The 15002-nt window shown below is 35.5% G+C and overlaps 1 protein-coding gene and 1 pseudogene across 7 annotated transcripts in view; one reads left to right on the plus strand and one right to left on the minus strand.

Moving 5' to 3' along the window:
- Nucleotides 1-15002, minus strand: part of BRAF (B-Raf proto-oncogene, serine/threonine kinase) — a 189402-nt gene that overhangs the window by 142092 nt on the left and 32308 nt on the right. The window lies entirely within an intron of this gene.
- On the plus strand, nucleotides 10994-11273 carry LOC308644981 (large ribosomal subunit protein eL43-like; annotated as a pseudogene). Its single transcript has one exon. The product of its transcript is annotated as a large ribosomal subunit protein eL43-like (transcript).

Below are 15002 nucleotides of genomic sequence, written 5' to 3' on the forward strand. Positions count from 1 at the left end.
TTGAAAAACAAATAAACCTTTTTAAAACATATTTTCTTTTTAGTTGTATATGGATACAATATCTTTATTTATTTTTTAATGTTTACAAATATTTTATTTATTTATTTTTTATTAGTTGCTCAAAACATTACAATGATCTTGACATATCATACATTTGATATGTCATGGGGTATGAATTCTTATTTTTCCACGTGTACAGATTGCAGTATTATATGTTATACAGCCACGTTTATACATACTGCCATACTAGAGTCTGTTGTATTCTGCTGCCCTTCCTATCCCCCCCGCACCGTCCCCTCCCCTCCCCTCCCATCACCTCTCTCTACCCCATCTACTGTAACACATTTCTCTTTTTTTTCTTCTTTCTCCCCCCCCCCCACACCATCTTAAATGTAATTTTGTATAACAATGAGGGTCTCCTTCCATCTTTCGTGCAGTTCCCCTTCTCTCTCCCATTCCCTCCCACCTCTCACCCCTGTTTAATGGTAATCTTCTCATGCTCTTCCTCCCTGCTCTGTTTTGAGTCACCCCCCCCCCCTTATATCAAAGAAGACATTCGGCATTTGTTTTTTAGGGATTGGCTAACTTCATTTAGCATAATCTGTTCTAATACCATCCATTTCCCGGCAAATGTCATGATTTTGTTATTTTTTAGTGCTGAGTAACATTCCATTGTGTATAAATGCCACATTTTTTTAATCCATCTATTGAAGGGCATCTAGGGTGGTTCCACAGTCTAGCTATTGTGAATTGTGCTGCTATGAACATTGATGTAGCTGTATCCCTGTAATATGCTCTTTTTAGGTCTTTTGGGTATAGTCCGAGAAGGGGAATAGCTGGGTCAAATGGTGGTTCCATTCCCAGCTTTCCAAGGAATCTCCATACTGCTTTCCAAATTGGCCGCACCAATTTGCAGTCCCACCAGCAAAGTACAAGTGTACTCTTTTCCCCACATCCTCGCCAGCACTTGTTATTGTTTGACTTCATAATGGCTGCCATTCTTACTGGAGTGAGATGGTATCTTAGAGTGGTTTTAATTTGCATTTCTCTGATTGCTAGAGATGGTAAGCATTTTTTCATGTATTTGTTGATTGATTGTATATCCTCCTCTGAGAAGTATCTGTTCAGATCCTTGGCCCATTTGTTGATTGGGTTATTTGTTTTCTTGTTGTTTAATTTTTTGAGTTCTTTGTATACTCTGGAGATTATGGCTCTATCTGAAGTGTGAGAGGTAAAAATTTGTTCCCATGATGTAGGCTCCCTATTTACCTCTCTTATTGTTTCTCTTGCTGAGAAAAAACTTTCTAGTTTGAATACATCCCATTTGTTGATTCTTGATTTTAACTCTTGTGCTATATAGGTGTCCTAGTAAGAAATTTGGAGCCCAACCCCACGAGATGGAAATTAGGGCCAATTTTTTCTTCTATTAGACGCAAGAGTTTCTGGTTTGATTCCTAGCTCCTTGATCCATTTGAGTTAACTTTTGTGCATGGTGAGAGAAAGGGATTCAATTTCATTTTGTTGCATATGCATTTCCAGTTCTCCCAGCACCATTTGTTGAAGATGCTATCCTTTCTCCATTGCATGCTTTTAGTGCCTTTGTCTAATATAAGGTAGTTGTAATTTTGTGGACTTGTCTCTGTGACCTCTATTCTGTACCATTGGTCTACCCGCCTGTTTTGGTACCAGTACCATGCTGTTTTTGTTATTATTGCTCTGTAGTATAGTTTAAAATCTGGTGTAGCTATACCGCCTGTTTCACTCTTCCTGCTTAGAATTGCTTCTGCTATTCTGGGTCTTTTATTTTTCCAGATGAATTTCTATTTATTTTTTTAATGTGGGGCGGAGGGTTGAACCCAATGCCTCACACATGCCAGGCAAGTGCTCTACCACTGAGCCACAACCCCAGCCCTAGACTAATATTAGTATAGACTATTTATAATAGTTCTTATCTTTTCATAAGTAATAGTAAAAGGCCCTACCTGCAGAATAACACATCACTCCCAGGTGCCAGAGAATCTTGGCATCTTAAGTCCTTCCAAACCTCTAGTAAAACTACCCTTTTGACTCAGGTAACTAGAGAAAAAAGTTTTACTCTATTATTCAAATAGTCTGCTATCAATTTGGCCTTCTTGAATATAGCTAAAGCAAAAGAGAGAGAAGAAAACTACAATGCTTCACTATGAACCTAATACAAGTGTCTGTCATTCACTAGTCAGATAAATTCTGGCAAAGCTTTCTTTAAAAATATTTCCCCCTTTTCCTTTCCTGATATAAGTCAAAATCACTCCCTTTTCCTTTCCTTCTATTTTTTTTTAAATATTTATTTATTTATTTTGAGGTGTAGATGGACCCAACACAATGCCTTTATCTGTATGTGGTGCTGAGGATCGAACCCGGGTCACGCCCGTGCTAGGTGAGCGCTCTACCGCTGAGCCACAATCCCAGCCCCTTCCTTTCCTTCTATTTTTAAACAAAGTCTCAAAAGTTGTCATAGATACAAATCACAATTTCAAGAATTCTTCAGTCTTTGCTCCCAAATACTTATATCTGGTCTAAATCTGGAGGAAAAAGGTAATTAGCCTTTGAAGTTCTGTCTGGACAATATGGCCAGAGAGAGAATTACACATAGTAAATTCTGATTACTACAAGGGGCACAAGCCACATGGTACCCATATTCCCTAAAATGAAGACTGCCTCATTTTTCCAATAATCCAGAGATTCCTATATTCAATACCCACTTCTTGGGCTGGGGTTGTGGCTCAGTGGTAGAGAGCTCGCCGAACATGCATGAGGCACTGGGTTTGATCCTCAGCACCACATAAATGTAAAATAAAGATATTGTGTCAACCTAAAACTAAAATAAATAAATATTTTTAAAAACCCCACTTCTTCAGAGACAATAACAAAGTTACCATAAATGATGTACCTGTGCTCAATTTAAGTTCTTATAAGTGACCTAGTTTTAGGAGTCCAAGACATAAGTATTGATGAAGTCCACTCTAACTTTTTAATACTGATCACATTTAACCTCCACTATAACCTCTAGACATCTAAGAAAAACCAAGAACATAAAAAAATTGCAATCAAAAGAACAGAGGAATCTGTTAAATTAAATTAGTGATTAAATGAACTTTATATCATTAAGCCAGGCACAGTGGCACACACCTGTAGTTCCAGTGATTCAGAAAGCTGAGTCAGGAGGATCACTCAAGCCCATGAGTTAGAGATCAGCCTGGGCAACAGAGAAAGACCCCATATCAAAAACAAACAAAAAGCCCCATTTAATTTATACTCCTATTGGGGTGAAAATGATCTCAAATCCACCTGAAGAAACTTGAAAAAGAACCCAAGAAAGCAAGATAGAAATAATAAAGAGTAGAAATCAGTGAAAAAGAATAATAATAAAAATAAAAGCTGTTCTTTGAAAACAAATAAAATTTATAATTATTTAGCAAGACTGATATAAACAGACAAAAATTCCCACTGTTAATAATCAAAGAAGAATAAGCCACAGCCATATGACTGACATTTAAAGGTTCATAAAGAGAGAATGTTATGAAAAAAATCAGTAAATATAAATTCAAAACCCTGGGGAACAAATGAACCAATTTCTCAAAAATCAAAGACACATACATAAAGTCCTCAGAAGGTGGCACAAATAATATGAATGATCCTATAACTATTAAGGAAATTGAACTCATAGTTAAAAACCTTTATTAAAAATAAATCTCTTGGGCTGGGGATGTGGCTCAAGCGGTAACACACTGACCTGGCATGCGCGGGGCACTGGGTTCAATCCTCAGCACCACATAAAAATAAAATAAAGAGGTTGTGTCCACTAAAAACTGAAAAATAAATATTAAAAAATTCTCTCTCTCTCAAATAAATAAATAAATAAATCTCTAGGGCTGGGAGTAGCATAGTGGTAGAGTACTTGCCTAGCATGTGCAAGGCCCTGGGTTCTGCCCACAGTGAAAACGAAAATAAAGGGAAAAAGAAAAGGAGGGAGAGAAGAAAGAGGAAAGAAGGGAGGGTGGAAAGAAAACAAAAGGCAAGACAACATTAATAATCAAAAAGGTAAAATAATTGCACATAAAGATTAAATTTAAGACAGAAGTATTAAGAACAATCTTAAATCAATATAGTTTATATAACTGATGCATCCAGAATTTAAATGATTTTAAAATCTGAAAGTAAAACAACCAAACAGCTTAAATGACCAGATTCACTTTTTTGCCTCTGATTATCCAAACCTCAACTCTTCATCAGATATAGATGAAAAACAAAACATAAAAGAACAGTTTTACCAAAATTTTCTCTGTACACAATTAATTTAAACTGTACCGTTATACACTTTTAAAAAATGACTCCTCTCTGTCAGTTTAAAGTCTATGAATTACAGTAGATGGGGTAGAGAGAGAAGATGGGAGTGGAGGGGAAGGGAGGGAAGGGGGGATAGTAGAAGATAGGAAAGGCAGCAGAATACAACATACACTAGTATGGCAGTATGTAAAAAAGTGGATGTGTAACCGATGTGAATCTGCAATATGTATATGGGGTAAAAATGGGAGTTCATAATCCGTTTGAATCCGTTCATAATCCGTTTGAAATATGATATGCCAAGAGCTTTGTAATGTTTTGAACTAATAAAAAATAAAAAAATAAATTATCAAAAAAAAAAGTCTATGAACACTTGGCTATGTACAAAAAAATTTAGAAATGACATACAGAAACCATGACTAGTGGTTACACACAGGAAATAAGGTCAGAGGTCTATCAGGATGGAAGTCACCCTTCACTGTATATGCTTTGGTTTAACAAACAAAAAACCAATAAAAAGCTAGTTATAACTGTTTAAATTGTGTATAAAATTAAAGCCACATAACTATGGGTAAGTGTAGACACTCTATAACAGTTCTGCCCATTTCAAAACCAAGTATTAAACAGGGGAAGAATTTATATAATTAAAGCTGTTGGTATAATTATAGCTATATTAATTAAATTTAAAGATAAAATCTATTTACTAAAATTCACTTTTTAAAATAAGCCAAATTATAAGGAAACTTTCTAAAGTAATATTCATATATCATAAATATCATATATTCTTTTTTGGTAGGAAAGGGGATTACAGGGATTGAACTCCGGGGCACCTAGCCACTGAGCCACATCTCCAACCCTATTTTGTATTTATTTAGAGACAAGTTCTCACTGAGTTGCTTAGTGCCTAGCTTTTGCTGAGGCTGGCTTAAACTTGCAATCCTGCTGCCTAAGCCTCCTGAGCCACTGAGATTTCAGGGGCGGACCACCATGGGTCAGGCAAGCCTGATTCTTAGACGAAGTTTTGTGATTATTTTTGGTAGACCAATTTATGTCATACTACTTTAACGCTTAAGCAGAATTTTCAATACTTTCATCCATTTGTATTACATAACTTTATACATATTTTAGAAATAACCCTATGGTTCATATACTATAGGTCTTTAATTTTCAGAAGCAAAATACTGATGCTAAACCAATTCATCCTTCCTCTTATTACACACACACACACACACACACACACACACACACACCCCTAATCCCCTTGTCCAGTTTGTTTACTATCTTTCATGGTTATCAGATTGACTGTCACAGGAAACAATTATTAGAGGCATCAAGGTATGGTGTATGTTCATGATAACTAGGTTTAAAAGTTTGGTTTGGCTATTGCATATGTAAGAGTTTAGGAGAAGATAATGAAATAAATGTTGGCTGAAAAACCTTCAGTGGAGTTTAGATTTTTACTTTGGAGACAAGGACCAAATAAATGGTCAACACTACTTGTTTCAATTCCTTACAATACTACTATTACATGGGCTTGCATAACTTTATTCCAAATGTTATTCTGCTCATGCTTCACAGGGTTATTGTGACGAGTTTTTGATGAGTTAATCAATCACTTCTTGAGTTACCTTGTTTACTGTCACTACTCTATCCTAATTGGTTCCCTTACTTGTTTCACACTATTTCTATTCAACTCTCCTCCAAGTGGTAGAGTACTTGCCTAGCATGTGCAAGGCCCTGGGTTCTGCCCACAGTGAAAACGAAAGTAAAGGGAAAAAGAAAAGGAGGGAAAGAAGAAAGAGGAAAGAAGGGAGGGTGGAAAGAAAACATCCCTAAAACACATACTTTACTCACTTCCATCACTTACACACTTTAAAGCCTTCCCAATCAGAATAAAACTTAAACTTTGTAGTATAGAAATCAAGATCTTACAAGATATCATCCCTGCCTACCTTTTGCTTCATTACATACTATTCTTTCCACCCTGTATTCAGTAAGCACAACCACAGATTCACACATTAAATTTTTTTTTAGTTATTTTATTTATTTTTATGTGGTGCTGAGGATGGAACCCAGTGTCTCACACATGCTAGGCAAGTGCTCTACCACTGAGCCATAACACCAGCCCCCCCACCATTCACACATTTTAATCCTTCTTCCAGGAACACTCTTTTCTAAACAAAGAGAATTCCTTCAGAGTTTAAATCTCACTTTCTCAGAGGACTTTCCCTCACGCTTCTCTCAATCTATATTAGATACTCATTACATTCTCATAACACTCCATATTTTTTCTTTTGGCATATATCACAATTTAGGATATATCATAATTTAGGATATATGTGTGTTTGTATGTGTATATGTATGCATTTTGATGACTAATAGACATTTCCTGATTACAGAGACCACATCTAAGCAAATCACATATAGTAAAATTGTTTAATGCAGTTCTTATTGCCACAAATGGTTTTTGATTGGATTAAGCATGATACTTTAAGATGTTTACTCTGGCAATAATGTTTAGGTTAACCAACAAGTCAGAGAAGTACTTGAGGCAGGGAGTCTCATGAAAAGCATGCTACAATTATAGCCAAGAAGTAACCAGGTCTGAGCTGCTGATAGATCCAATATTCTTACTTGTAGGGTAGCAAGGAGAAAGTCAATATTCTTAGAGTATATGACTATTCCAAAAGAGGAACTGTGAAAACTTTTTGTGTAATAATTCCGCTCTGAATTTAGCTGACCAGATAAATAGGTTGCTGAAAGAAACTATCATTCTAACTCTAAAGTAAATGATCACAATCCAACACTGATATGATACAAAAGAAATCCCTTTAATCAATGTAATTATGTCTGGTGACTGGTTAACTGAAAAGGTCATAAGTTAAAGAATAAAGAAATAGCAATCGGGCTGGGATTGTGACTAGCATGGGCGGGGCCTGGGTTCGATCCTCAGCACCACATAAAAATAAAGATATTATGTTGTGTCCATCTACACCTAAAAAACAAATATTAAAAAAAGAAGAAATGGCAAGCCTAGACCTTAAACATTTTATGTAATCTTGAAACTATAAACCAAGCATTCATTCCAAGTATCTTCTTTTAAATATGAATAACACTTAACATGCAGCAATTTTTTTTTAAATGGAGAACATCAGCTAACCTGATGAGCTGATTAGGTGGAAGTCAATTCAGAGAGCTTCAAATATTTTTCCCTTTCTTTTTTCTTCTTCTTTGTATTGGGGATTGAATCCAAAGGTGCTTACACCCTGAGCCACATTTCCAGCCCTTTTAATTTTTTGAGTCAGGTTCTCACTAAATTGCTTAGGGCCTTGCTAAGCTGTGGAGACCTTGAACTTCCTGCTTCAGCCTCATTTGCTGGGATTATAGGTGTGTGCCATCACACCTATTTCCTTTTGAATACTACTGCTGAAATGACATGAACTGAACAGTAGTGGAATGGTCAAAGCTGTAGTCTATAAAAAGTATACACACTCCTGAGAGCACTCTTTATTGGAGGTGTTGGCTGGTTACATTATTTAGTAATGTATTCATCTAGACAATTAAAGGGGGAAAAAAAACACCCAGCTTTTAACATGCACACTCCTGGGGCTAATATCAGAGGAACATGTCCCATATGGTCAAGAAGCACACTGAAGACTGGGTGTTCCATACAGCAGAGCACTTGACAGTGTTGCTTTCCTCTTGCACATAAAACTCTTATTGTGAGCATACTTTGATTCCCATAGACTGAGTTAAGTAAATGTATGGATTATATTGAGTTTTACCAAAACCTTATAGAATGGCAGTAACTTAAGATCATTCCTATAAATGAACAGTGTTGAAGATAACGCTATTGCTCCAGCAAAAGTCAAAGCCAATGCTTCGCCTGTTCCTAGTATGAGCTATTTGTTGGTCATGATGCAGGACAAAAGTCCACAATCCAATCCAATCATAGTTCTCAACCAGGGGTGATTTTGTTCCCAAGAGACACCTGAAACTCTCTAGAGACCCAAAGGAGGGTACCCATGTAAATATTAAATATGAAAACCTGATTTTCTTTGTTTTCTAGATGAATACATTACTAGATACAAAGCCGGCCAACACCCCACACTTACTTATACTATAGACCACAGCTCTGGCCATTGCACTATAATCCATTCTTCTTTTTTATTAATATTTATTTTTAAGTTTTAGGTGGACACCATATCTTTATTTTACATTTATGTGTTGCTGAGGATCGAACCCAGTGCCTCGTGCATGCTAGGTGAGCACTCTACCACTGAGCCACAACCCCAGCCCCTATAATCCACTGTTCTGATGTCTCTATTAGAAGAAGAGTACTACTGGCACCTAGTGGATAGAAGCCATGGCATTTGCTAAACATCTTACAATTGTTGTGAATTGCATAGTCCTCTACAACCAAGAATTATCCAGCTTAAAACATAATAGTGGGCTGGGGATGTGGCTCAAGCGGTAACGCGCTTTGCCTGGCATGCGCGGGGTCTGGGTTCGATCCTCAGCACCACATACAAATAAAATTAAGATGTTGTGTCCACCAAAAAACTTAAAAAATAAATATTAAAAAAATTATCTCTCTCTTTAAATAAAACAAAAACAATCAAACAAACAAAAAAAACATCAACAGTGTCAAGATTGAGAAACCCTGTATATTAAGAACTATGTAATGTTTTGAACAACCAACAATAAAATAAAAAAAAAAAATTAAAAAAAAAAAAAGAATTAATTTCAAAAAAAAAAAAAAAGATTGAGAAACCCTGATCTAATCAGATCTGATAAGAAACTGGATCATTAAAAAAAAATTACCTCTGGGGCTGGGACTGTGGCTCAGCAGTAGAGCACTTGCCTAACACGTTGAGGTCCTGAGTTCAATCCTCAGCACCACATAAGAATGAAATAAAGATAATGTTTCCAACTACAACTAAAAAATAATAAATATTAAAAAAATTACCTCAATTATTTAAAATATGAATTTGTATCAGTATTGTAATGATGACACTTGCCCTAAGGATATGTTATGACTTAGCATATAAACCCAAAGATGAACAAAGTCAATAACAATTTCAAACTTGTTTTCTTTTTAGTTTAGCTTTAAAAAATGCTAATAAATGTTCAAATTTTATAATGTATGATTCATGATTTTATATAGTGTTAGACACAAAACAAATATAGAGTGGAAATAATGTGTTCAAATTCTTTTTGCTAATAGGGCACAAAATTTAAGTGTGAAGACTACTGATTCAAACAACTGAAGTTTACAAAAAGACTGCATTAATACAAACAAGTTTATTAAAATTCTAATTCAAAGATAAGTTACAGTAGCCCTTGCCTGTAATCCCAGCTACTTGGGATGTTGAGGCAGGAGAATCACAAGTTTAATGCCATCTTTAGCAACTTAGCAAGAACCTGTCTTTGAAATAAAAAATATCAAAAGGTCTGGGGATGTAGCTCAGTGGTAGTATGCCACTGGGTTCAATCCCTAGGGCAGAGGAAAAAATCTAATTTAAAATCACTAAAAGAAAAGAGAAAATAAGAATGAAAAGAACCTAGTAATGTTTTAATTCTCCAGGAATAGCAAGCCCAAGGTACTTATCTGAACCAAGATAAAAATCCACATTGAAAACCATATGTAGAAAACCAGTGAAGATGCCCGAAGTTATAAAACCAACAGAAAAACTGTGAACAACTGTGGTTAAAAAACTCACAAAAAGGGGTGGCTGTACATTAAACATTACTAAGTGAGGAGGCTCCAACAGCACAGTGGTCACAAGCATGACCTCTGGAGTCAGAATGTCTAGATCCAAATACCAGATCTTCCACTTAAGCAGTGTGCCCCTAGACAAGTTGCATAACCTTTCTAAACAAACTTCATCTAACAAAATGGGATTATCATATCTAACTCTTAGAATTGTTGTGAAGACTTATGGTCCAACATATTAATTAAGAACATAGGCTTTAAAATCAGAATTGCTGCTTTGTCACTTAGCTAGCAACTTTGGGCAAGTTACTCAGCCCTCAAGTGTCAGTATCCCTATCATTCTTTGAAGGATACAAACTTCATTAAGTTGATTGAGAATCACATGGGCTTCAGTGCCTGGCACAAAGTAAATAATGAGATGAACTGAAATAACAAGTGAATTAAATACTCAGTTCTTAATTTGACTAATTATAAAATTAAAGTGGCACTGTATCATTGCAAAAATATTTTTGTGTATGACTGATTTCTATAGTTCTTCAGCAACTATCTTTTAACTAACTAATGATATGCTTTTATTCAGTCAATATTTACCAAATCTCTACTTGTGCTCCGACTTGATCTGAGAGCTGAGCTGAACAAAACTGACAAGCTCCTTGCCCTCAGAAGAACTCACAAGCTCTGTTCAGTATTTTTTTTAAGTTAGAATCCCCTACTCTTTTCATTGTTCTTCAGTAATTTAGTAGCTTCTCAGTCTTCTGTTTTCTGAATTTCCAAAATGTTGTACATCAGTGGCTCATAAAATGATAGTTTTCAACACCTACTACAGATTAAAAATCATTTGAGGGACTTACTCTCAAACACCAGAATCTCTGAGAATAGGACATAGGCACCTGCACTTTTTAAAGTTCTTCCCCCGCCTAAATTGCGCCTGTGCAAAACATCTTTTCCTCTTCAGTCTTGGGCCTAAGTGGCGGTGACATGGCTAAACGCACTAAGAAAGTCTAAATCGTCGGTGCCTCCCTCAGGAAAATGGCGAAGAAAATTAAAATCAGCCAGCATGCCAAGTATACATGTTCCTTGAGGCAAAACCTAGATGAAGAGTCGGACTGTGGGGATCTGGCACTGTGGTTCCTGCATGAAAACAGTGGCTGGTGGTGCCTGGACCTACAACACCACTTCTGCCGTCACAGTCAAGTCTGCAATTAGAAGGCTGAAGGAATTGAAAGACCAGTAGAAAGTTCTACCATATAGTAAAATTGTGGTTTGTTGTTAATTATATTAACAGGATGTTCTGATGTGAATTGCATTAATACTGCCCTTTCAAAAGATTTGTAAATTGAAGCCCTTCTAATTTTAATTGGAAAATTTTGCTGAGATGGGTTATTGTAATTCAGGTCTTTTTTCCTCAGTAGTCAGATGATAATGGCATGAAACTAAGTCTTACGGTTTAGGTATATACTTAGCTTTTTTTTTTTTTTTTTTTTTTTAAACACTGTTCAACTACTCAGAGATACATTGACATATTGTACAAAATTTGTTTTAAAGGTAAAATGTGCTAAAATACACAAAGGATATACATTAAAAAAATTTTAAAAAAAAGTTCTTCCAGTTTTTCCAATGTGTAGTCAAGGTTAAAATCAAAACAAAACAACACTACTCTAAATTCTATCGTCCATATCTGAAAAAAAAACATACTTTTAGTGAGATTATTATTAAACAATATTATCACTGCAGTATAAGAAAGCATAGTTTTTTAAGAGTAATACCATACTTCTAATTTATATTAAAAGTACAACTCATTCATTAATGTCAAGTAACATGCATTGTTTTAGAAAGATATTTGTCATAGACCAATGACACAAAAAATCTCTACCATGAAAAACTTGTGCTCCCACAGTGAGGGTGAATTATACATTTCTAGACAACTATATTGTAAAAAACTTACTTCAGTAATCTAGTTGTATATAAAATGTTACAAGAGTTCAAGCAGGATGAAAGAGGAGTAGGGATGGAGATAGTGTGGGGAGGAGACAAAAGAAGTTAGAGAAAGCTTCTGGAAAAGATAACCAGAACTGAGTTATAAAAGACTGAATAAAAGTTGATGAGTTCAGTGTTCCTCCAAGGGGTATATGAGTGGTACTTTGGGTGGGGCAACTGCATTCCCTGGCCTATAGCATTGAGTGACAAGCATTCTCTAGTCATTATGATCATCAGAACATTTCTAGGGGCTGGGGCTGCTCAGTAATAGAGCTCTTGCCTGGCATGCATGAGGTACTGGGTTCGATCCTCAGCACCACATAAAAATAAATAAATAAAATAAAAGTATTGTGTCCAACTACAACTAAAAATAAATAAATAAATATTTAAAAAATAACATAAAGGTATTGTGTCCACCTACTATACACACACACATACATATACATATATATACAATTTCCAAATGTCTCCCATAAATCACTGGGGGTAAGGGGCCCTGGTGATGGGAAGATGAAGTTAGAGAGCATTCCAGGCCAGAGGCAGAAAAAAACATGTTTGAGAAGAAGCACAAGAGTTTGGTATTAGAATAGCATTTCCCTGAATGTTTCATAGTATGTTATCACATACGCACAAGCAATGCTCCAAGTCAACGAGGTTTAGAAAATTCTAATTTAAACAAAAGTAAGTTTCTTTAATATTGTTCTTCTAATGGGAATCAGTTCCTTAGTAAGAATGACTGTTGATGATTACATATAAATGATTAAAAAGTCAATGTCAGCTGAGCAGAATAAAAATGAATGTCAATTTGTTAAACAGAAATCTATTATCAAGCTTTACTATAATCCGTACCTATCTCCTGCCTGAGTGGATTCTTCATCTTAACTGACTGGCTTGGCTCAAAATGGCAGTAAGGGGAAGAAAGATTTTTTAAAAGGAGTGATGAGAACACAATAGATTTGTTGAGGAAGCTTTCTGAGACAAGATGTCTGTAAAAAGCTTGACCTGTCTGGGTTCACTCTGCCTGGTTTTCCCCATAGCATTCTTGAGCAGAGAGGCTCAAATAGAAGTAGTCTACTTAAAGGAGACAGATGAACAATGAAGGATCCAACATGGGGCCTATGCTTAGAAATTTTAACATCCCTGCCACAACAAAAACGGTGGAGGAGGAGGATGGGAACATAATAGGCAAAAGGCAGATAAAACGTATAGCAGATGTCTGTGTCAGGGAAACAAACTGTCTGATATAGCCCCAACTACCACTATTAAATCCATTTTTTTTAAAGAAAAAAGTTTAAAAAGAAAGATTGAGGAACAGATGAAAAAGGAGACAAAAATAAATTAGGAGGGGTTGGGGTTGTGGCTCAGTGGTAGCTCACTTGTCTGGCATGTGTGAGGCACTGGGTTTGATCCTCAGCACCACATAAAAATAAAATAAAGGTGTTGTGTCCATCTACAACTAAAAAATATATATATTTTAAAAAAGTAAATTAGCAGGTTAGAGAAATAAATGAAGATAGGAAAGTCATACTGAAAATAACAAGAAATGGAATAAACACTTGTTAGGAATATAGAAGGTAAGTGTGAGGGAGAAAAAAAAAGCCACATTTAAGTTAATGAAAAGAATAAAGAATTAAAATGTGAAATAATGCTAATTACTGAAGATAAAGAACATCTAACATATAATTAAATGATGTACATAATGAACAAAAAATAATGAATGTACCAATACCAGAAAGTTTGATGCTGGAGAAGTTAGTACATTTGGTAACTAAGAACAGAAAACAGCGTTCAGGCTGATCTTACATCTTCTCTATTCAATAATATTTAATGCTAGAAGAAAAAAAGTTTATGAAAAAGTATCTACAGAATTCAGCAGAAAAAATACACGATTTGACAATTTTATAGTTGCCCACTTTTACATAAGTACTAAGACCATAAAAATCAATCTAAACTTTTTTTTTTTTTTTTTGGTACAGGGAATTGAACACAGTGACGTTTACCCAGTCCCTTTTATTTTGAGACAAGATCTTGCCAAGTTGCTTAGTCCCTTGCTAAACTGCTGAGGCTGGCCTCCAACTTGCAATCCTTCTGTCTCAGCCTCCTGAGTCACTGGGCACCTCTATGCCCAGCTGATCTAAACTTATTTGACAGTATAATTCAGCTGATGAAAAGATGAATAAATAGTAAAAATCAGAAATTAAGAATCCAGGATTTTAAAGAATTAAAGGTAAACATTAATTCCATTTAAACACATCACTTTGAGACTTAGGTATAAAGTACAAAACAAATGACAATAATAAATCATTAACAAGGTTTATCTCTTGGGCTGGGGATGTGGCTCAAGCGGTAGCTCGCTCGCTCGCCTGGCATGCGTGCGGCCGGGGTTCGATCCTCAGCACCACATACAAACAAAGATGTTGTGTCTGCCGAAAACTTAAAAAAAATAAATATTAAAATTCATATTCTCTCTCTCTCTAAAAAAACAAACAAACAAAGTTTATCTCCTATATGAAGAGGTAAAAGAGGGTAGATGGAGGTAGGGAAAGTACAAGTGCTTTAATTTTCCTATCTTTAATAACAAAGGATTAAGAGAATCCTGATTATCTTGGCAAATCAAGAAATAGAGGTTTAAAGATATTACATCTATAAAGATAGTCAGCAGAATTAGTAAGACTTATAAACCACCAAAAATTACTAGATGGGAAACAAGTGCACATATACACATGCACGTATATAAATCCATAGGAGATAAAACAAAGGCCTCAATGAAAAAATATGTGAAAACTGCCCTACCAACAAAATATAAATGGGATAAACTAATTCATTTAAAAAAAAAAAAAGGCAGTGGGCTCAAAACCAAACCCCAAACAAATGTGGTACACAACATCCATATCTAAAGTTCACTCAAAAAGGTTTAAAGTAGCTGGGCGCAGGCGCAGTAGCTCATGCCTATAATCCCAGTAGCTCAGGAGGCTGGCAAAGGAGA

The sequence above is a fragment of the Spermophilus citellus genome (genome assembly GCF_964194105.1).
Source record: "Spermophilus citellus genome assembly, chromosome: 3".
In the NCBI taxonomy this organism is placed as follows: Eukaryota; Metazoa; Chordata; class Mammalia; order Rodentia; family Sciuridae; genus Spermophilus; species Spermophilus citellus.